This window comes from Lagopus leucura, unplaced genomic scaffold, assembly GCF_019238085.1.
Source record: "Lagopus leucura isolate 7727_CA_CO unplaced genomic scaffold, USGS_WTPT01 Super-Scaffold_100002, whole genome shotgun sequence".
NCBI classification, from domain to species: Eukaryota; Metazoa; Chordata; class Aves; order Galliformes; family Phasianidae; genus Lagopus; species Lagopus leucura.
This window is the reverse complement of record NW_024962263.1, coordinates 77,234,362-77,241,837: the sequence shown is the minus strand read 5'-3', so window position 1 is coordinate 77,241,837 and position 7,476 is coordinate 77,234,362.

Genomic DNA, 7,476 nt, shown 5'->3' with positions numbered 1-7,476 from the left:
GCAGCCAGAGGCTTGGATGGGTACACTCTTGGCTGGGTAAGGAGCTGGCTGGAGGGCCGGGCACAGAGAGTGGTGGTGAATGGAGTCAAATCCAGCTGGCGACCAGTCGTGAGTGGTGTTCCCCAGGGGTCGGTGCTGGGGCCTGTCCTCTTCAATATCTTTATTGATGACCTGGATGAGGGCATCGAGTGCACCCTCAGTAAATTCGCAGATGACACCAAATTGGCTGGAAGTGTGGATCTGCCTGGGGGTAGCGAGGCCCTACAGAGGGATCTGGACAGGCTGGAGAGCTGGGCTGGAGCCAATGGGATGAGTTTCAACAAGGCCAAATGCCGGGTCCTGCACTTCGGCCACAACAACCCCAGGCGACGCTACAGGCTTGGGGCGGTGTGGCTGGAGGACTGCGTAGAGGAAATGGACCTGGGGGTATTGATTGATGCTCGGCTGAACATGAGCCGACAGTGTGCCCAGGTGGCCAAGAAGGCCAATGGCATCCTGGCTTGCATCAGAAACAGTGTTGCAAGCAGGAGCAGAGAGGTGATTGTTCCCCTATATTCAGCACTAGTGAGGCCGCACCTCGAGTACTGTGTCCAGTTTTGGGCCCCTCACTGCAAGAAAGATATTGAGGCCCTGGAACGTGTTCAAAGGAGGGCAACAAAGCTGGTGAGGGGTCTGGAACACAGGCCATAGGAGGAGCGGCTGAAGGAGCTGGGAATGTTCAGCCTGGAAAAGAGGAGGCTCAGGGGAGACCTTATTGCTCTCTATAACTTCCTGAAGGGAGGTTGTAGTGAGCTGGGGGTCGGCCTCTTCTCTTGTGTCATTAGTGATAGGACCAGGGGGAATGGTTTCAAGCTATGGCAGGGGAGATTCAGGCTGGACATGAGGAAGTATTACTTTTCAGAAAGGGTGGTCAGGCACTGGAATGGACTGCCCAGGGAGGTGGTGGAATCACCGAGCCTGGGGGTGTTCAAGGAAAGACTGGATGTTGTGTTGAGGGACATGGCTTAGTAGGAGCTTGGGAATAGGTGAACGGTTGGACTGGGTGATCTTTTAGGTCTTTTCCAACCTTAGTGATTCTATGATTCTATGATTCCAATAACCGGACTACAGACCCAGGGCATCTACAAAAATGTTTCAAAACAGAAGTACCAATTTACATTCCACAAAAGAAATGCCATTAAATAGCAATTTTCATTCTACAGCTAATAGAGAATGAAGGACAGGGAATGCAGCTTCTCCAGCTGTGCATCCTGGAACATGACACAGGCTCATAATTCGTATCCAGTAAGGGCTTCTGCTGGCACCCCATCCCATAAATGCCACCATTACAGCAGCTTCCCTCTGTGCTTCCCAACTCACCTTTCCTTTAGAAATTATCAAACACCAACATTCTGTCACTGATTAGAAACTTCTGAAAAATAAACCTGGACTGGGACCTTGTTTACACCAAATGTCTTTCTAATACGCTACACCAAGCTATCAAACCTAAACAGCCTCAGTTTAAAGAAAACTTATAATTCACCTCAGAAGACTGCAGATTAAGACTATTTCTGTTTCGAGCACTGGAAGCACGTAACTTTTGTTAGTGAGGTAGATGAGCTTCCATCATTTTGCAAAGGGATCCTGCACCTTTGCACAACAGTGAAACAAAGTCATAGATCACTCCCAAAACCTTTGTTTTCTGTTTATTGTTGTCAGTGCTGAAGGTTGTACTTTTCAGGAGACAGGCTGTGAGACAGGATAAAAAGAAATCTCTTCAGAGCTTTCCACAAATCCATGGGTTTCCTCCTTTTGCAGACACTAAAACTCATTAAGAGAGAGACAGCAGCTATCTGTAGAATTATTCAGACCATCTCAATAAATTTATCTTCTGCTTTCAGTAATAATACAGTTTGTTTCTGAATCTACATTAAAATGTCACATATCCAATCATGCCAGTTCTAACAACAGCAGTCAAGGACATTTCTCCAAATTTGCATCCAATACAGACATGTGAGACATCACACTGACTTTTGCAAATGAAAGTCTCTTACCATTATTATCTAAAACCTCCATCTGTGAAAAAAGAATATCCTTGCTCCCATTTCAACTCTAATCAGCCACACTTTAAAAACGGAAAAATAAAAGCTCTCATCCTATCATTATGACAGTAGATATGGAAAGCCTTAGATGTACAGAGGGAAATTCTGAACATCTATTACTTGAAAATGCCAGTGAAGGTAGTCAATTTTATCAGGCACAACATGTCTTACAGATCATCAGCAAAGTTCTTCTTCACCTTTCTCTGGCACCAACTTAAGTAGTTCTGCACTTCACTGCCTGTGAGCTGGGACACCGGGTACTTGTGATTTCAGGGACTGATTGTTAGAATGTTTGCGTTTGTAGTAAAAATATGCTTGTTCACCCACGTGGAGCTCCAATGCCTTTGGCTGGAACCTTTCCAGGCATAAGATATCGACAGTGGCGTTGAGTGTTTTCTCAGCAAGTTTGATTATGACACAAAGCTGAGAGGTGCAGTCAACACACCAGAGGGTCGGGATGCCATTTATAGGGACCTAGATAGGTTTGAGCAGTGGGCCCAGGTGAACCTCATGAGATTCAACAAATCTAAATGCAAGGTCTTGCTCCTGGGTGGAGGCAACCCACAAACTGGGGGATGAAAGCACTGAGAGCAGTCTTGCTGAAAAGGACTTGGGTGTACTGGTGGATGGGAAGCTGGACACAAGCCAGCAATGTGCCCCCACAGCCCAGAAAGCCAACCTATCCTGTGCTGCATCAAAAGAAGCATGGCCAGCAGGGTGAGGGAGGTGATCCTGCCCCTCTGCTATGTGCTGGTGTGGTCTCACCTGGCGTACTGCATCCAGATGTGGAGTCCTCAGTGCAGGAGAGAAAAGACCTGTTGGAGTGCATCCAGAGGAGGGTCACAAAAAGGATCTAAGAGATGGGCACCTTTTCTATGAGGACAGGCTGAGAGAGCTCGGGCTCTTCAGCTTGGAGAAGAGAAGGTTCCAAGGTGACCTGAGAGCAGCCTTTCAGTATCTAAAGGGGAGGTACAGGAAAGAAGAAGACAGACTCTTAAGCAGTGGGCCCAGGGGACCCAGGTGACCCAGGTGACCTAGATGACCCTCTTAAGCAGGGTTCTTGGCAACAGAAGAAGGGGAAATGGATTCAAGCTCAGGAAAGGTATACATAGGTTAAATATAAGGAAAACATCTTTTACAGTGAGGGTGGTGAGGCACTGAAACAGGTTGTCTATTGGTGTGGTTGATGCCCCGACCCTGGAGACTTTTAAGGCAAGGCTGAACTTGCCCCTGGTCATCCTGATCTAGCTGTGGATGTCCCTGTATATTGCAGGGGAGCTTGACTAGATGGCTCTCAGAGGTCCCTTCTAACCTTCTATGATTCTATGATAAGTAATTTTGGGATCCAAGGCTGAAGGCCTTCTCTTATGACAGATTGTGAGAAAAAGCACTTCTCTTCTTGTGAAACTAGGAATGCAGTAACCTTTTATAAATGTCTGTCAGAAGGAAAATATCTGCCCTGATTTAGAGCCAATTTAAAAATCATTAAAAGGATGTTCACATTCAATATTTTAAAATACTGAATTTTTAAACTTCAGTGTTTTTATCTTGGGTTTGATTGCAATATTTCAAAAGAGTGGAGACTTATGATAGGCACTGACTATGTCACTATTGAGGGGAGATGTCCTCTACAATGTTTCAGGTTATTTCCAATTAAACAGTTTTAGGAGAAAGAAAAGACTTCTTACTTTTCAAGTCCCTGTCAGAGAGAGACTCTGCATTGGGAATGAAGCTCTAGAAGAGCATAGCATGGTACCATTTTGTGGCATACACCATTACCTCCAACAATAAAAGTTTATGCTGCTATCAAACCAAATATGAATTCTTCGACAGAGGGTGAAGAGTATCAGAAACCTACTTTCCATGCTGGGAAGTATCTAAACTCAGATTCTCTTAGGCTCCTTGTGAAAGCAAATGGTATGAGGCATCTATTCCAGAGCTCAGGTAGGCATCTCTGAAGAAGCTCAAGACCTTCTATGGATAGTGAGAGACCAGGTGTGCCCAGACTCGGCAGGGAGCATGTAATAAATGTATGAGGAGATATGGGATGAGTCTAGACCTCAGTGTGGGTGTCTTGAAGGATACCACACATAAAAACCTTGCAAATGTCCTATGGCCAGTGTCAGACCTCTTGAAGGACATTTTTTCTCCCAGGTATGATATGAATACATGTTTAATCCGTACAGTCACAAAAAAAATCAGGTTTAGCACTTTCTGTCCCTTTTTATTTTAATTATTTAAGCTATTTATTTTATCATATCTTCTTAGGGCCAGCATTTCAAAAATGCTCGGGATAAGCTTCCCAGTGTATCATCTGTCATGGTTGAATCCACACTGCCCAAATAACCCAGCTCTGATTAAGTTCCTCAGGCAGACCAGACCTTGAGAAATAAGCAGTGCCAAGAAATGTTATTTTGTTACAACTGCTTTGCTTTCCCGAGACTCTGGCAAGCTACTTTGGTGCTGGAGTGTCCCAAAACTCCTGTTCTGCAGTAGCAAATAATCTGCCCTTAGAAAAGGATTTTCAATCTAGGCTGTAGCTTAAAAGAAAAGAATGGTACAGTGGAAAAACAAATGCTAATAACTCCTCAAATGTTATTGTCAAAGAGTGTGTCAGCTTTTGTTATAAGAATATATTATTATCTTTCTCTGAACACTAAGTGTTTTTTCCTCCCTCTTTTCCATTGCTACTGCAAAGGGCTTCTGCTTGTTTTTGTTTTTATGATGCCTTAAGTTGGTTGGGGAATTAAGCCTGTAATTGCATTGCTAACAAGTATTTCTTAGATACATTTATTTTTCCTTGGGGAAAGAGACTGCTAGGAAGAGAGTACACATATTCTGGCAGCAAAAGAGAGAGCTATGACATTTGGCTCCTAAGTTACTACCTGGATATCATTTTAATTGTTTTCTCCTGCTAATAAAATATAGGAACTTTACTGTGCTAGTTCCCTTATTACACTTGCAAACATAGATTTTGTTGTCATGCTCTACCTAAGTATATTTGGGTCATGAGTGTACATTACAATATATATTGAAAACCAGTTTGTTAAAGACACAATGAGGTCTGCATTATTTCTCACCACTGCAAAACTAATTGTTTGTGTTTTTTTGTTTTTTTTTCCTCATCTATTGCCTGCACATTTTTATTTTCCATTTTACCATCCCTATAATTGCAGTTTGAATTAGGGAAAGTACAGAGCAACCTGGTAAAAGCATTTGTAGGGACATCTTACATAAAGGCTTACCAAGCATCCAGGAATTCTTGTGCGTGCCACTGTTCAAACACTGCCCACATCCTGCCTTTCTGTGCCATGCAGGCCATAGCTCCAGCACTTTTCTTTCCTGGAGAACTTCTAAACTTTTCTTTGCAAAAAAATATGTAACATGAGATCCAGAGGCTGCTCTTGTCCACACCCAGTATGAATTGAGGGCTATTACCACTGCAACCAATGGGTTTTACAGGGATTTAGCTACAGAGCTGGCACGCTGTCTGGCATGAAGTGACAGGCAGGCTGGCAGTACTCCAGAGGTTGCCACTCTTGCCTCAAGGAGCATCAGGCAGCTGTGTCCACAGACAAAAGGACAGTGCCCAAAGCAGTCACGCAAGCTTTGAACTTGATTCTGACACTTTGGAGAGCAAATGGAGGATCTAAATGTGGTGCTCCATTTGTCTCTGCTAGAGGATGAAAGGCCAAGAGCAGCATGAGTCCAGCTGTTACACCAAAGACTGCCACTCTTGCTTCTTAATCTGGCATGCAGTGATGCACCCTTGCAGGGGCTCCCAGTGGGCCACACCAGCTGACTTTCATGACAGAGTACACCACGGGGTCCTGGATTCAGCACCTCACATTGCAGCACACATGTGATCCCCAAGGGCAGTGGCCTGGACTCCCAGCCAACATGGCAGGATGCAGAGATGTCAGCCCTGGAGCCTGAAGCCCTCAACGCATGGAAATTGTCGAAATAGTCCTAGTTTAGGGAAGCAAAACACACTAGATAAGCTATAATTTTAATGGTATTTTCCACACACACTTACCTCTGAGCTGCCTACCATAAGCCTGTTTCCTGCTAAGGTTCTCTGGATACCTTTTATATGGTGCATACACAGCATCTGGAAATTAAATGAAGAGTTAAATAATGGCTCTCTTGTGCATGAAGCACAGTAAAAATTACAAAGAGAGTTTTTATAACTTTTTTAGTATAATAAAGTTAAAGAGACTGAATGCTAATTTTATGACACGAGATTTCCAGATTGCTCCCAAGTCAGCAAGAAACTATTCATAATCTTTTATTATAGCATTGTCATGATGACTGTAATCAAGTCCCTGAGCTTCCTGATGTTACCAGGGATGGTAAATACCAATAAGTTTGCATTTAGTACGACATGTAAATAGTCTGATGCTTGCTTTTTCTAATACTAAAATCGGTTGATAAATCTGGACCTACTTTCCTTTTTTCAAAGGATCTGGGTTCTGCAGATATCTTTAGGATAACGACATGTGAACTGATTTGGTTGAAATATATATCGGTGTTCCTACTATAAAAATATTCCTTCTCCAGCCTCTCTCCTCCTTTCCTCACTGCCCAGAGTGTTCCTACTATAAAAATGTTCCTTCTTTAACTCCCTCCTCCTTTCTTCATTGCCCAGAGTTTTCAAATATGAATGATAGTTTTTGTCTAAGCAAAACCTGGCAGGAAAACACCTGAGTATGCTGGCTATTACAAATTTTGGTTGCATTCGCTCACTAGGTCGAAGGTTTCTCCTATATGTTCAAACCAGCACACTGAGGCTTCAGCTAGGCAGAGAATCCTGCATTGCCTCTGGGCTAAACTCATACCAAGGGGAGAATCAGGTTTGTTGTAATGCCCTGTCCTCTGTGTTCCTAGCATATTTATGTGTTATCTGTCAAAACAGGCCTTCTTATTGGGGTTAGCAAACATCAATAAATGGAGTGCTTGCTCCAGGCCATCTGTGCTAGTGCTGTACAGATCACAGTTTATCACAGCCTTGTTGTTTACACGTAGAAAAACCCACTCCTCTCTGTTCACTAGCACTGAAACCAGAGCTGCTCAATCCTATGGCTGGGTTGTCCATTCCTACACTTTTCTAGCCTCTTCTTAAAAGCCTCAAGTGCTGGATATTCCTTACGCAGTCTATTTCCATGCTTAATTACTCCTGCTATTAGAAAACTTTTCCTAGTGACTAACTTAAAGCTCACTGTAATTTAAGCCATGATTTCATAGCAGATAATTAATTCCTTCACCTTCTACAGCTACTTTCTATGTGCTGGAGGCACGGATTTTGTCTCCGTGTTCTGTCCCTTTCAGCAGGCAGCTCAGGTTCCTCCAGGCTGTGGTTTTGGCCCATTGTGTCCCCTGGACACACACCAGTAGC